The sequence below is a fragment of the Anomaloglossus baeobatrachus genome, chromosome 3 (genome assembly GCF_048569485.1).
Source record: "Anomaloglossus baeobatrachus isolate aAnoBae1 chromosome 3, aAnoBae1.hap1, whole genome shotgun sequence".
NCBI classification, from domain to species: Eukaryota; Metazoa; Chordata; class Amphibia; order Anura; family Aromobatidae; genus Anomaloglossus; species Anomaloglossus baeobatrachus.
Window position 1 is genome coordinate 461,708,889 of NC_134355.1, and position 17,045 is coordinate 461,725,933.

Here is a 17,045-nt window from a genome sequence, read left to right on the forward strand (position 1 = left end):
TACTGTACGCATATGGGTGGACAATTCTGTCTGGGGCTAATCCTTTTAATGACCCAAAAAACGGTGCATGCAGCTTTTTTTGGAATGTCAAATTGACGGCTAGCGGTTAATGTGTGATTGGTGAGGACAGTCTGCAGAATTAGAGATTTTCCAGTGATGGCAGGACTGTGGAAGGTTGGAGGTCAGTATGCACAGGAGGATCTCAGCTCCCCCGGTAAAGGTATGACCTGGGTCCTTTCTCTGAGGGACGGTGCAGGGAGGGCAGCTCTATGTTCAAAGAGACAAAGTCCAGCTATTAATAAAACTTGTTTCCAGCATCACGTCCAAGAAATAAGGTTAAAAACCAATTTTATTCCATAACTTGTGCAGATTTAGCCGGATATGTCTAAGACTAAGAACCTCTTTTAGGTGTGAAACGCGTCAGCATTGTTTTATACTTCGTGGTTGTCCATCCAACCTAGTGTTGTTTTTAACCTTATGGAATAAAATTGTTTTTTAACCTTATTTCTTGGACGTGATGCTGTAAACAACTTTTTCTATTGCCGAAGGTTCGAGGGGTAGAGGCAGAGCTGTGGTGGAGTCTGAAGAGGAACCAAAAATGTTGGCAGTATGGGGCCCTAAAATTCCTGGTGGCAGCCCTGGCTGGAGGGGCCAGGGGGTGTCTGCCCATAGTGTGTGCATTTTCACTTTCATGCATCACGCCCCCGGGGCCGTCACTAAGCAGCTGATTAACGCCGCTGGTAGCCGGCACTGTTTCTATAGCTGCAGACTAGCCAACGCAGAGATTCAGACGCGCCCACACTGCACACTGTGCACGGCCTGTGCTGAAGAGGAGGGAGTGGCCAGGCAGTAGCTTCTGCTAGTGAGAGATGCCAGGAGGAGAATAGCCAATCAGGAGAGGGGGCGGAGCTTGTTCAGTACAGCCGCAGGAGAATAAAATGATGAAAAGGAAAACAGTGCATGAGTGAAAAAGGAGTAGAGACCACAAAAAAGAGAGAAAAGCAAACAGAGAGCAGACAAAAACAGTGAGAAGCGGAGAACAGAAGGAATAGAAAGAAAAAGCAGAGGACAGGAGAAGCAGCCAGGAGGACTGACAGGAAGTGCAGCAGGGAGGCTTGAGAAACTATCATCATCTCTCACAGCACAGGAGCAGGTGAGTATTATAATGTACAAATGTCTGCCTGTAACACTACAGAAAAACTGCCCTGTGCTGTGCCATCACTCTGTGTGTGGGTGTTGCCCCTGTGCCAATACTGTGTGTGTTGCCCTTGTGCTGTGCCATCACTGTGTGTGTTGCCCCTGTGCTGCTGTGCTATCACTGTATGTGTTGCCCCTGTGCTGTGCAATCACTGTGTGTGTGTGTGTGTTGCCTCTGTGCTGTGCCATCACTGTGTGTGTGTGTTGCCCCTGTGCTGTGCCATCGCTGTGTGTGTGTGTTGCCCCTGTGCTGTGCCATCACTGTGTGTGTGTGTGTTGCCCCTGTGCTGTGCCACCACTGTATGTGTGTTGCCCTGTGCTGTGCCATCGCTGTGTGTGTGTTGCCCCTATGCTGTGCCATCACTGTGTGTGTTGTGCCTGTGCCGTGACATCTGTGTGTGTGTGTGTGTGTGTGTATGTGTTGTCCCTGTGCTGTGCCATCACTGTGTGTGTATTGCACCTGTGCCATCACACTTTGTGTGTGTGTGTGTATTATCCCTGCACTTTGCAGAGTTTTACTATAGATCCTAAGGCTATCAAGAGGGTCATAATCGTTACCATTAAATCGGGGAGACAGATGTGAAAATGTATATTGTGTGTGGTGAGGGGCACAAAGAAGGACATCCCTACTTTAGGCCAAGTTCACATATTGCAGATTTTAGGGATTTGCGGTGTGAATTCACTGGTCTTGGTGCAGTGGCCTTTGCTCAGTAACAGGATGGTGGTTATATTCAGACTCTATGTGGTGATATTTGGTCATGGAGTGGCGGCATTATTTTGCAATGTATTATTGGCCTTTATATGGTGGGTGTTGTTCAGTAACACTATGTAGTAGTATGTGGTATTTCTGACTATAAGCCGCCCCCAGTAACGCGTGCCAGCCCCCAGTAACATATATAATGATTATTATGATAATATTTTGTTTGGTTTTTTTTTATCGGTGGGAGGGCCCCATTCAGATTTTTGCTATGGGGCCCCATGATTTCTATGTACGTCCCTGGTCATAGCATATATTACATTATATATTGGCACTTAAAATATTTAGTATGGCCATTTAACGCCTTACTGACAACATTATTTTCTACATTGTTTAGCAAATAAAATTTCTCTTAGGCCCCTTCCCTGTTTCCAGTATGTTTATTATTTTTGTCAATCTTCACACATCCGTGTTTCCAGTATATGTTCTATCCATTTTAACACCTCCTTGACACACATTCACACTCATACTTATTAAAATCTCTGTCAATCTTGAATAGTGATTGTCGGACTTGCAGATAACCGGGACCTGCGGATCTAAGTGGATTTAAAACTGAATCCAGTTTAGGCCCGAAATTGATCCTGGATATCTGGCTGAACTCTGGTCCCCATATAAGTTTATGGGGACCAGAATCCTGTGCATAAAAATGGTGGTAGAAGAGATAAGGGAATTGGAGCAAGCGCTTCATACTTACCAAGTCTCTGGTGCGGCTGTAACTGCCCCATGGCCACCCATTCCACTTCCGGGAAATGAGAACACTACGGGTCGATGAAAATAGCATAAAGAGTGCACCACTTATTTTTCACAAATTTCTGAACTTTTCCTAATTATTATTATTATTATTATTATTTATTTTTATAGCGCCATTCATTCCATGGCGCTTTACAGTGAAAGAGGGTATACATACAACAATCATTAACAGTACATAACAGACTGGTATAGGAGGAGAGAGGACCCTGCCCGCGAGGGCTCACAGTCTATAGGGAATGGGTGATGGTACAATAGGTAAGGACAGAGCTGGTTGCGCAGTGGTGTACTGGACTGAGGGTTATTGAAGGTTGTAGGCTTGTTGGAAGAGATGGGTCTTGAGGTTCCTCTTGAAGCTTTCCACGGTAGGGGAGAGTCTGATGTGCTGAGGTAGAGCATTCCAGAGTATAGGGGAGGCACGGGAGAAATCTTGTAGGTGATTGAGGGAAGAGGAGATAAGAGAGGAGTAGAGAAGTAAATCTTGTGAGGATCTGAGGTTGTGTGCAGGTAGGTACCGGGAGACTAGGTCACAGATGTAAGGAGGAGACAGGTTGTGGATGGCTTTGTATGTCATGGTTAATGACATAATCCCTTAGATAAAAGTAAACTTATACATATTTGGCATTTACAAACTCATACCGACCTTAGGTATCACACTGACACATAAGTTCTACCATATAATAAACACGGTGAATAAAATAATCCCAAAACAATCTATAAAGAAAACTTTGCATGTTTAAAGAGCTGGATTGCCACAGTTTTTCATCTTCATTAGAAAGGGGTCATGTTTACTTGAACGTGGGCAACACTGTTTATTTTTTTAAACAAAATATTTTATTGAAAATACAGTTAACACACAAATACAGGGTTACCAAACCCCAAAACTCCCATCCCACCCACCCAGCAAACATTCAATAATCACTCAAGACATGTATTGAAGAGTTGCAGCTCTTTTGAAAGAGAAAAGAGATATTAGGTAAACCAGCAAATGGAGGGTAATATAATTCCTACAACATTAGCTATTTGTTATGCACAGTGGTAGCAATGGCGGAGCTTCAAGCAAATGATTCACTGTAACATTTTGCGAGTACATTCAACAGGATTCAATTCCCAGCTTCAGTTTAGAACAGGCCAAGGCGAAATCTAAACAAGTTCCTAGGCGCTAAACCCGAATTATCAATCCATGAAGCCCATATTTTGTAAAACTTAAGAATACAATTCCTTTTCAAATACATCCCCTTTTCTAAGTCTATCAACCAGTTTATTTTGTTAATACAGTAAATTCTGAAATCGTTGGAGTTTGGTCTGAGATCCATTATTGTGCTATCAGTTTTCTAGCCTTGAATAACAGACCTTCAATATATCCCAATATGCACACGAAAGGTGTAAGATTTAGGTCGGTCAGATTATACTATATAATATACTGTTAATAATTCCAACTACCCCTCTCCAAAATACTTCCAGGTTAGGACATGACCATAACAAATGGAGTATGGCAGCAGAATCTGCCTTACAGCAAGGGTAGGAGGAGTCCGGTCTGGCCCCTATCTCAAAAATAAATTTAGGTGTTCTATATACTTGGTGTATTACATACAGCTGTGATAGTCTGAGGCATCACACCGACACATGAGTTTTACCATATAGTGAACACGGTGAATAAAATATCCCCAAGACAATCATGCAATTGCACTTTTTTGCAATTTTTCTGCACTTGGAATATTTTTCACAATTTCCAGTACACTATATGGTAAAACTCATGGTTTCATTTAAAAGCACAACTCGTCCCGCAAAAAAGTAAACCCTTATATGGCAAGATTGATGGAAAAATAAAAAAGTTACGGCTCTCGGAAGAAGGGGAGCAAAAAACAAAAACGAAAAATGGAAAATCGCCCGAGGGTGAAGGGGTTCAAGGCTTCATGCAGTCTGATCATAATGGTGTGATGCCCCTGAACTAATCAGGGTGTCACAAAGAACTGCACTCCTTTTTCTTATACTGCAGAACCCACACTCCATGGTTCTGGGATCCTAACTATTGGTATTGCTTCCATCAGCATTCAAATCCTAGTCACCTCACAGCACACCCTGTCAGGCACACCAGTGGGTGGTCTAGGTGGAATAGGGCCACCCGCCTAGGGGTCAGGCAGACTGGTGGGAGGGATTAAAGTCAGTTGATTGGTAGCCCTCAGAGAGTGAGGAGCTAGAGGAGTTGTAGCTCCCTGGGAGACTTTGGCTAGGTCACAGACGGTGGTCTGGGACTGGAGGAGTCAGAGACCCGGTTGCAGGGTATTGGAGAAAGGTGGCGGACTTAGTTTTGGAGAACAGTCGGCACCGGAATATCTACTAACCGGACTGGTACTGAGCATTGCGAGGTACTGGACCCTAGATCAGGGAATAGCTTCATGCAACCTGATAATTAACTTGTGGAGGATTGTCTCTTTATGAACTTTCCCCAAGAGCTCAGAGATCGAAGGCACCAACACAACGAGAGGGATAGGGCTTTCTAACCCATGCGGCCCACTGAAATCCCAAGTGTCAGCCATCGAGAGCACAGCTCCTCTACCAAAGTATAGGGAGCGGGACCCCGAAAGTTTCAGGCCGAGGGGGTCACTCAGAAATGTCTAAACATCAGTGCAAGGAGGCAGGTCAGGACCATCAGCAATACCAATGGGAACGGATTCCCGGACGAGCTTCCAAGAGAGGAAGCAGCACCTAGAGACTAGGTTTACTCATGTATCAGAGTCTTCTTTATGATCGCACCAACATCCACACGGCCTGAGTGAGTTTGCTGCCCCCCCCCCCCGCGTCATGCCTGCTGCGCAGTCTTCACCACGCTTTCCTGCGCCTGCACCATCCAGAGTCCCGGGGCCTTCCCCTACCCATGGAGGGAACGTCATCTGGCTGCCCCAGTCCATCTCCCCCTGGTACTCCCATTGGCAGCAGCGGTACTCCCCTTACCGCGATCCACGGGTGGCATCACGAACACTAATCCCCTGTAAATAGTCCCCTTTTTATTTTTGAGTGGCAGCGAGCCCCCGGGTCCGGAGACCCTCGAGCCACAGCAACCCCGGATCCGAGCAGTCCGACTGCTGCAGGGGCGGCACAATGGTAACTAAAAACCTCATGCTCAGTCAAAGTGTTGAATGTGAGGTCATGCCTTTTATTATACAGTTATAGTATGGTTCTGGTTCTAGAATTATAAATTATTACATTCTTGTATGGTGGGTACATTCTGGCACATTGTCTGACGAGTATAAGCCAATTTTAGCTATAGGAGAGTTCAAGATGTCAAGAAATCTGTGCTCTGTTTATGCTAAGATACAGTAGGCAACTGCTTCCCGTAAATTAAGCATATGCCATTCATTATTTTATGGGAACATGCTGTCCCGGACTTTATTAATAAGTGACAGTCAGGGAAACAGTTATTGATTTTGTACAAGTTCTCTGCAACATCAAAAGGTGGCAGATTATCAGATACATTCCCAGCTGTTCTGAATGGGAAGATCTCAAGGCTAACTGTAAAATTATACGAAACTTCCAGATTGCTTAACAACTGCAGTTTTCAGTGTTCTTTTTCCGTTTTTTTTTTTTTTTAAATTTAAAGCACATCAGATAAAAAGATTGCAATGCTCTACCAAGATACTGGAAAATAAAATATAATGGTGCTGCATCATGATATCAAGTAGCAGAGAGATTTACAAACTCGGCCCTTTGTCTATGCCTGTAAATAATATAAGAAAGGTGCCCTTGAAAGCTCAATTGTCTGGATGAATTAATTAAATCCTTATCATTACATGGTCATTGAGTAATCTGCTTTCATTAAAGTATATGTGAGTAAAGTGTAAAGGTGGTGTCATACAGAGCGACAACGTCGTCGCTGCTACGTCACCATTTTCTGTGACGTTGCAGCGACGTCCCGTCGCTGTCGCTGTGTGTGACATCCAGCAACGAGCTGGCCCCTGCTGTGAGGTTACCGCTCGTTGCTGAATGTCCAGCTTCATTTTTTGGTCGTCGCTCTCCCGCTGTGACGCACAGATCGCTGTGTGTGACAGCGAGAGAGCGACGAAATGAAGCGAGCAGGGAGCAGGAGCCGGCATCTGGCAGCTGCGGTAAGCTGTAACCAAGGTAAACATCGGGTAACCAAGGTGGTTACCCGATATTTACCTTCGTAACCATCCTCCACCGCTCTCACGCTGCCAGCGCCGGCTCCGGCTCTCTGCACATGTAGCTGCAGTACACATCGTGTAATTAACCCGATGTGTACTGTAGCTAGGAGAGCAAGGAGCCAGCGCTAAGCAGTGTGCGCGGCTCCCTGCTCTCTGCACATGTTGCAGCACAGCGACGTGTGTCGTTATGATCGCTGCTTCGGCTGCTGTGTTTGACAGCTAAGCAGCGATCATAACAGCGACTTACAAGGTTGCTGCTACGTCACAGAAAATGGTGATGTAACAGCGACGTCGTTGTCGCTGTCGTTTAGTGTGACCCCAGCTTAAGACAGCTGTTCCAATTCTCTTACATGATGGCCTTGATTTTCTGACAAGATAGTGAGAATCCCAAGCACATTAGCCTTGATGAAAAGCTGTGTTATCCTACCAATGTAGATATATATCTATTTATATGCACAACAATTGAAAGTATGAAACCATATGGTCACATCAAGAAGATCAACAACTTAACTTAAAGCATAACCATTGATTTGTTGATTTAATTTGTATTTCTTAAATCAATAGTACACATGAAAATAAGCAACGTTGTAATAAATGTTATCAGACAAATTTACTTTTCTCTGCCAGAATTGATCAGTCATTATCAAAATTCTCAATTCTGAGGTAAAATCTGTATTCAGTGAACACTTTCCCATTACTGAGATAGGAGATGGCAGTTAGTGCTGATAAGATTCTATGTATGCAGGAGGAGGCGGGTGAAGCTACAGTCAGAGGGAGGGGCTAGAGCCAGAGAGAGGAGGTAGAGATAGAGCTCCACCAACTCCTAATTACAGCAAAAATACCTAAAATTTAACTTTTAATAGTTCCTCTAAAAATAGGGAAGGATCACCTTGCCTATACATAAAATGAAAATTCAGCTTCAGAGCTTTAGAAGTTGCAAAGTCCTCCAATGGCAAACGAGGGGACTAGCATACCCTGTCGCATGCTGTTACACAAAAATAACAGATGGTGCTGGCAGGTGTTACACTTAACCGAGATAGCAAAAGTTGATTCATTCATAAAACTGCTCACTCTAAAGGACATCCACAAAATGGCAGTAGTATTATTAGCATGCAACACCACCCTTCAGTTGATAGCGAGGGCGTTCAATGACCATGACACTCACAAGTGTTCAATCAAAAAACCAACTGATGTTCCGACATCCGGTTTGCAATCAGCAATATCCAGGGATTAAAGTAATGAAATTATTACCCTGGCATTGTCTGAAAAAAGGAACAATCTCACCCAATTGCTGGTGTGTCTTGTTTCCCAGAGGTCAGTTTGTCCTCATACTCGGCGTTTCCACAGACCCTCACCAAACAGGTCTGGGACCCCCTTAGAATGGACTCACTGTCCTCTCCCAGAATCTCCTTCTCCCTTCTCCCGACGCGTTTCCTATATTATATTCATCAGGGGAGCATTAAATGAGAAGAAACCTCTGCTGGGTTAATCTAGAAAAGATGAGAACATGGGAAGAGTAAGAGGGGTTCACAACAACAGCCCCCAATATACCTCACCCTAAATGGAGAAACATGGAGAAGCAAGCGACTTACCAGACTGTGACAGCGCGAGTCTTATCAGCTGTACACCACTGACTACAAATACCACATTTAAAAAATCGCCGCTCTCCCGCCGGCGTCTAACGTCACATCCGCGATCGCGCTCACCGCTTCCGCATCACGCGGTGGAACGCATCAGTGGAACGCACGTCCCACAGGAAGTGACGTCAGCAACATCCGGCGCACTCAAAGTACTCCATAATGCAATACATGAGTGGGACGCAACAGCGCCCAGCGGCCCGCCCCCTCACAGATTCAGGACAGCGCATCGCATGACTCCTCACTGCGCATGCGCTCAGTCCTCAAAGCGGACAGTCCGTACTGTGATTAATAAAGTGTTTCTTTTAACAAATACTGCAGAAACAGGGCGAAGCCTGCTTGTACCAGATAATATGTGCAGGTTTACAGAACACAGTTAAACATCAAATAGAAAGGTATTTAGGTATTTTTGCTGTAATTGGAACTATTAAAAGTTAAATTTTAGGTATTTTTGCTGTAATTGGGTCCTTCAAACTATATACCATACCAGTGGCTGCATTATATATGCTCCACCAACTCCTCCCTCTTCTATTTACATAAAATCTCATTGGGAAGATTTTTACAAGAAATTTATCACTACAGAATACATGGAAAATATAGCCCTGGTCAGACACCATTGTAAGGGGTGGGCAGACCCCTTACAAGGAGGTGCAGTTTCCCCCTGAAGATACCTCACTCTGGGGTAGTTACTGTTGATGTTATTAATAAACATGTTTTTACTGTGCAGTGGGGTTTCCCCTAGAGCCCAGGTGGGACGGCTGTCCCCATAGAAACAGGGCAGGAGAGAGGAGGAGCCGGCAGCTTAGAGAGAGAAGTGTGTGTGTGTTGAAGTCAGTTGATTCCGGGACGGGGAGAAGGAACAGCCAGGGGCAGAGTGTGGAGCTGAGTGGGCAGAAAGAAAGAAAGAAAGAAGGGAAGAAGAGAAGAAGTGTCCTCAAGGGTGAAGCAGAATTGGTGTGGGTCCAGTCTGTGTTAGCCGGAGTGGGAGCCTAGGTGAAGTGGAGTAGCCGGGCACATCCCCACTAGAGGAGACAACAAGGAAAGATTTCCCCGGACAGGAATTGTGACCGTGCGCTACAAAATCCGTGCATTGAGCTGTCTGTGAAACTCTGTGCAATAAAGATGTCGTCTGGTTTATCTGATCCCTGCCTGAAGAGTCTTCCTGCGGCTGAAAGTATGCTCTTTTACACCACACTCTGCCCCACAGAACAGTCCCCTGTCCCAGTAGTGACGGCGGAGCCGGGGGTTGGCCTGAGAGAAAAGGGGGCCACGACTGCAAGCCCCGAGGCACCCCCGGCACCCCGTTACATGTGGCGTAGTCGGCAGGATCCGGATTATCTGCAGGGGGTCCCGATCCAAGAAGATGGAGACCAAGTGGTGCCTAAGGCGTTGGACCAGGCACAAGACGGCGGTAAGATGGCCGCCGTCTTCACGAGTACAGCGAGCGCGCGAAGAATTGGCGCCAAATGAAAGACCCTGAGTTGGCCGGCGAAGAAAAAGAAGTACAGAGTACGCCGTCCAAAGAGGGGAGGTGCTGGCCCTAAGATGTTACTGAAAACATGTGGAGAGGGTGGCAGTACAGAGAAAAAGAAGAGTCGCCTATGCTGGGTCGATTTAATGTGTGAGACTGGGGGTGGAGCGTATACAAGAGCGGGAAAAGAAGGCCCGCCTCCACCTTCCCCAGCATCTCCACCGTCCCCGGCGCCATTACAGGAAGGTCTGCAAGAGATCGGATGGGAAGAGTGTCAGTACCGGAGACGTACACAGCAGAGACCGATGCTGGCTGAGATTTCCCGGCCGAGAAACACGCTGGCGGTGTCGCCAGAAGTTATGACAGGACTGAGTGCTGACCCAGACAAGGGGACACCGGCGGTGTTAGCGATCCACCAGAGTATGGTCACACACCCGGTGATCGTCGTGGGTAGTCCCCGTCCGTCCCGTTCAGCGACCCCGTCACCCCCGTTGGGGGTTGAAGAGGCAAAACCGGAGACAGAGGCGCCAGAACCACCAGTCAACTACGAACCATTCCGGAGGCTGCGCCGCTTGCCAGGTCAGTCCCTTTCCGATTATGTGAGGGCTCAGCGGGCCGAATGGCAGCGCGCTTACCATCCCGAGTGACCCGTAACGACCGGAGGTGATGGACATGTTCGTATTGAAGACCGGTGTTGTTAAGGAGCCGGAAAAGTTCCACAGTTTGCAACCATGTTTAAGTTACCGAGCCCGGAAGGAGCCTGATGCTGGACTGAGCCAGTAGCTCCCTCCGTGATGTTAAGGAAGACTGTATTGTTTGTCCTCCTATCTATAAAGACCGGGAGTGCTGTGAAAGCCTCCGGGCAGAATACCAGCAAAGACCGGGAGTGCCTGCTGAAGGCCTCCGGGCACACTGCCTACAAAGACCGGGAGCTCCCAGGAGGGACTCCGGGCGCAGAACTTGGGCGCTCAGTGGTTGACTTTGTTTATGAAGGTTTTAAAGTTTTTATCCAAAGTTTGCCTTGCTGCTAAATTGTGTTTTACAGGTTCGAGCCTTGCCGGGAGGCTTAGGCTTAAAGAGGGGAGGAATGTAAGGGGTGGGCAGACCACTTACAAGGAGGTGCAGTTTCCCCCTGAAGATACCTCACTCTGGGGTAGTTACTGTTGATGTTATTAATAAACATGATTTTACTGTGCAGTGGGGTTTCCCCTAGAGCCCGGGTGGGACGACTGTCCCCATAGAAACAGGGCAGGAGAGAGGAGGAGCCGGCAGCTTAGAGAGAGAAGTGTGTGTGTGTTGAAGTCAGTTGATTCCGGGACGGGGAGAAGGAACAGCCAGGGGCAGAGTGTGGAGCTGAGTGGGCAGAAAGAAAGAAAGAAAGAAGGGAAGAAGAGAAGAAGTGTCCTCAAGGGTGAAGCAGAATTGGTGTGGGTCCAGTCTGTGTTAGCCGGAGTGGGAGCCTAGGTGAAGTGGAGTAGCCGGGCACATCCCCACTAGAGGAGACAACAAGGAAAGATTTCCCCGGACAGGAATTGTGACCGTGCGCTACAAAATCCGTGCATTGAGCTGTCTGTGAAACTCTGTGCAATAAAGATGTTGTCTGGTTTATCTGATCCCTGCCTGAAGAGTCTTCCTGCAGCTGAAAGTATGCTCTTTTACACCACACTCTGCCCCACAGAACAATCCCCTGTCCCAGTAGTGACGGCGGAGCCGGGGGTTGGCCTGAGAGAAAAGGGGGCCACGACTGCAAGCCCCGAGGCACCCCCGGCACCCCGTTATACCATCATACCCAAAATACACAATATCACCCAGGAACTCACAGGTGACATCTCTGACCTTTATTTACCTGGCAGGAATGCCATTATTGCAATGATTTTCCTCTGAACAGTTTGCTGTCTAGACACTTTACCAGCAGCCTCCCTAACATCTCAATACAAACTCACCATAGTGGTGTCTTAATAAAGTCATCCTGCTATCATACATAATACTTTAGCTTTTAAGCTGTCCACTGCACAAAAATACTAAACTACAGAAATATTAGTGCCATGCACATGATGCTCCTAAAAATACTAGTGCCCAGAGATAGTGCCTCCTACAGCATGCATAGCATGCCATGCATAGTGTTCCCTACAGTAATAAGCTATGTGCCCAAGGGGAAAGTGTCCTGCGGATATATCCATGCAGCGGTTGTATTGCGGAATGTCCTGCGGATATGCTGCGATTGTTCTGTATTGAGGATACAGCACCATGGCTTTGGCACTGCATCCTCAATGCAGAACAAGTGCTTGAGTGATCGGGGAATTCATACTTATCTCCATCACGCAGCAGTTAACTTTCCGGCCGTGTCTGTCTGCACTTTGCAGGAGAAGGTGGGCGGGCTTGAACTAGCTTCTGCTGTCACATGACCGGAGCTTATGCAGGCCCCGCCCACCTCCTGCTGACCACACCTGTCTCCACCACACTCCTCTGCACCGGAGGAAGTGACTCCGTGTGTCTTCTATCAAGGCAGGTAAGTATAGGATCGTGTGGAAAAATCCACAGGAATAAGGCTATGTGCGCACCTTGCGTATTAGCCCTGCAGAAATTTCTGCAGCGATCTGAAGAGCACATGTGCGCTTTAGATCGCTGCAGAAATGTCCGTAGTGAGCGCCGATTCCATGCGCTCTGCCTGCAGCTCCTGCCATAGACAGAGCAGGAGCTGCCGGCAAAGCGCAGGAAAGAAGTGACATGTCACTTCTTTTTGCGCAGCGCTTCGGCAGTAGCCGAAGCGCTGCGCTCTGAGACGCCACGTGCGCACGGCCCCTGCACAATCTCCATAGACTGTGCAGGGGACGCAGGACGCATGCAGTTACGCTGCGCTGCAAAGCGCAGCGTAACTTCATGAATTTACGCAACGTGCGCACATGGCCTAATTGCCATGCTGCAGATTTTTCTGCAGGGAAATACGCATTATTTACACCACGGAAAAAAACGCAGCATGGGCACAGCACTCCCCAAATGCCATAGAAATGGCTGGGGACTCGCTGTATTGCGAATTTTTGAGAAATCCGTGGAATTTCCGCAAAAAATCGCGGCAAATTCCGCAAATTTTTCACAACGTGGGCACATAGCCTTAAGTGTCACACACAGCTCACGTTGCTTCAATTAGTCCCATGCATAGTGTTCCCTACAGTAATAAGTGTCACACACAGCTCACTTTGCAACAATTAGTGATCCCCACAGTAAGCAGTGCACATACAGTATACCGTTCCCTACAGTGATTTGCATCAATCACTGTGTTCTATAATCACTGTGTTCAGTAATAAGTGCTGCACATAGTGCACGCTATAGTAAAACTACAGCATGGTTTTCGCTACAGTAATTGGTGTCACGTTACATATAGTGTTGCTTAGGGTAATTTGTGCTGATCGCGCTACTCACCTCAGTTGCTGACTGGAGCTGACCGGAGCGGCGGTGAGTAGCGCGATCAGCTGAGCTGTCACTGAGGTTACCCGCGGCCACCGCTGCATCCACCGCTGGATCCAGTGACAGCGGGTAACCTCAGTGACAGATCAGCTGATCGCACGGCTGTCTTCATTACCTGCGTGGAGGTGACCGGAGCGGCGGTGTCTTCTGCAGCTCCGGTCACCTCCATGCAGCAGCGCTGGAAGCGACGCTGGAGCATCCTGGAGTACGCCGGACATGGAGGGCTTTTTGGGGCTGATTAAAGTGGTGAACCAGGGTATATGTTTGTGTTTTTTATTCCTAATAAATGATTTTTTTCGGGTGTGTGTGTTTATTTACTGTAATTTACAGATTAATCATGGAAGGTGTCTCATAGACGCCTGACATGATTAATCTAGGACTTATTGGCAGCTATGGGCTGCCAATAACTCCTTATTACCCCGATTTGCCAACGCACCAGGGCAAATCGGGAAGAGCCGGGTACAGTCCCAGAACTGTCGCATCTAATGTATGCGGCAATTCTGGGCGGCTGTTGGCTGATATTGTTAGGCTGGGGGGCTCCCCATAACGTGGAGCTCCCCATCCTGAGAATACCAGCCTTCAGTCGTATGGCTTTATCTGGCTGGTTTTAAAATTGGGGGGGACCTCACGCCGTTTTTTTTAATTATTTATTTATTTATTTCACTACACAGTATAGACACGCCCACCGGCTGCTGTGATTGGGTGCAGTGTGACACCTGTCACTCAGCGTGGGGGCATGTCTCACTGTAACCAATCATAGGCGCCGGTGGGCAGGGTAAGCAGGGAATACGAGATTGTTTAATGGGCGGCCGGCTTTTTCAAAACAGTAAAAGCCGCCGGAGCAGTGTGAATGCCGTGCAGCGCCGGGGATCGGGGATCGGTGAGTATGAGAGAGGGCTGCTCAATTCAGTTACTCAGGAGTTTAGCGGTCACCGGTGAGTCCTTCACTGGTGACCGCTAATCAGGGCGCGACACAGACAGAGCCGCAGCATGACCATGAAGTCGGGTGAAGTTCACCCGAGTTCATTCTGACAGTGCGGCTCTGTCTGTGTCTGCTGTCATCTGCCATTCACCGCTGCTACATGGCTGTCTGTGTCTGCTGTTAGCGGCCATGTAGCAGAGCTGAATGGCAGATGACATAGTAAAAACGCATCCCTACACATTACACACGCTTGTCAAGTCAATAAATAAAAAAAAAAAGGGTGCCCGATGCATACGTCACAGAACACATGATCTAAAGGATCGCACACAAAATTGATCAATTTAACATAGGCTACTAACGCACGTGTGACAGCAAATGAACGACCTACGTGCAATCTCATTCAATCGCATATGCGACCTGGGCGTGTCACATCGCATACGAGATCGCATACCTAATTGTAAGGTGTAAAGCTGGCTTTAGTAATAATGCCAAATCTTGCCTAAATTCTGATCCATGTCACTTTGACCTCTGCTGGCTGTCACAGTTCTTTACCAACCTATAGACAAAGTTGCCGATGGCCCACTGCGTTCACATATGATGATGTCATGCTCGTTTCTAAACTCAACTCTAAGCTCTTGTCCAAACTTGTAATGGGGGCTGCACCATTTATAACTCCATTTCTCTTTATGTTGCAATGGACCTTTTGGACATCTAAGGTGCTACCTTTGGACATCCTATGGCTACACACATTTTCCTAAATCTAAAGACAACCAAACCAAATCTTGGCATGATTGCCCAACATTCTAATGTGTATGAGAGCCTTGCAACTGTCACACAGTGACTACCAGGATTCGGCCAGTACAAGGGAACCCCCTGCGAGTGTTGCAAGTCACATAGAGTACACCGGGAAAAAGATACAATGGTGGGCCTTGGCACTAGGGAGAGGGGAGTGGGGTCACCTCCTGAACTCACCTGAGACTGCACCCTCAAATTCCCTGTGAGAGTTCTTTCTTTCATCGCCGATCACGCGCCTAGACCCTGGCTTGCCCTAAACTCATCTTGGCTAGTGAGAAGGCCAGCGAGAGCACTAGTCTAACCATTACAATAATACAACACAAGGGAAGGGAGACAGACAGGAGAAAAATAGACATAATAAGGAAAATACTCCAAACTCCTCCAATGCAGCTAAGCACCATGGCTGCAATTGTCATTGTGGAGACACGGGGCTCAGTGGGTGCTCTCGTCCGCTGACCCCGCCGCCTTTAGGAAGACAGCGTGGCTCAGGGCTCATCCCAACTGAACGCCGGCCTCCTTAACCATGGCCGGAACACTACTCAGACAACACAGGGTGATGGAACCACAATAATTAGACTTTATTGGATCCCCAAAATATTAACGGCACATAACACATAACCAGCAAAACACACAAATGTAACAGGCAACAGAGTCTCACCCTTCCGCTGGCTCACCAGGGATTTAGAATGTCCGTGCCTCAGAAGTTCCAGGGCTATTTACTCCAATCCAGCAGCACCCCGCTTTCGGCGGGCACCCACCGAGACTGGAATAACGCCGGATTTAGGAAGCTGGCTGAGGTCTGCAAAGTCCGTACCAGGTGACCGAATTGTTCTAACCTGGGTTTCCTCCTTAAATAGTCTCTGGTATGATAATATAATTCTGGCAGCCGGAGTCGAAATCCCTAGACTGTGGATATGGTCTCCAATCGGAATCGAAGTCCCTAAATTGAAGCCATGTAGCCAAGTGATCCTCAAGTCGGAGCCAAAGTCCCTAGACTGAGTCCACAAGGTATCTTGGGTATGATCCCCTAGCCAGCTCCTAAGAGCTTAGACTGGGTCCATCAGCATTCATCCATCTTCATCAACCCTGGTGGCTTAAAGAAGTCCTCTCTTATAGCCACAGCCCTCCCTCTGGACACACTGCTCCACATCAGCCTTGCTCTGGTTAGTCTGCACAATGACAGATGTGGGGAGGCTGTTCACAAGTCTCACATCAACCTCTCCCTGGTCTTTTCCCAAAATAATTGGTCTGGGGATGGTGTCCATAAGCTCCACATCAGCCTTGCTCTGGTCAGTCTCCACAATGACAGGTATAGGGAGACTGTTCACAAGTCTCACATCGATCGCTTCCTGGTTAGTTTCCAAAATACCAGGGGTGGGGATGCTGTTCATAAGCTCCATATCAGCCTTGCTCTGGTCAGTCTCCACAATGACCAGTATGGGGAGGCTGTTAACAATCCCCACATCGATCACTTCCTGGTTGGTCCCCAAAATACCAGGTGTGGGGAGGCTATCCACAAGCTCCACCTCGACCTCTCCCTGGTCGGTCCTTAGGTCCAACTGCACACATGCCAGAGGGATGTCTGAGCGCTGGCCCTCAGCCAGGGAGATGGATAATTGGGAATCTGGTAAAGGGTCTTCTGGGGAAACAATAACTGGGCTTACCAGGGTAATGGAGGAACCAGTGTCTCGCAGTCCCTGGCTCTTGACCGGCTGAGCTGGCAGATGGGCTTCAAGCATGCGGTCTCGGTTTTGGAGACAATCTTTATCTATATGTCCATGGCACCCACATGTATAACAGCACCATAGATTGGGCGAGTCACAGGCCCTGTTTGTAGTCCTTTGTTTTGGCACAGCTTCTGCTGGGTAGTGGGACCATCCTTCTTGAGCAG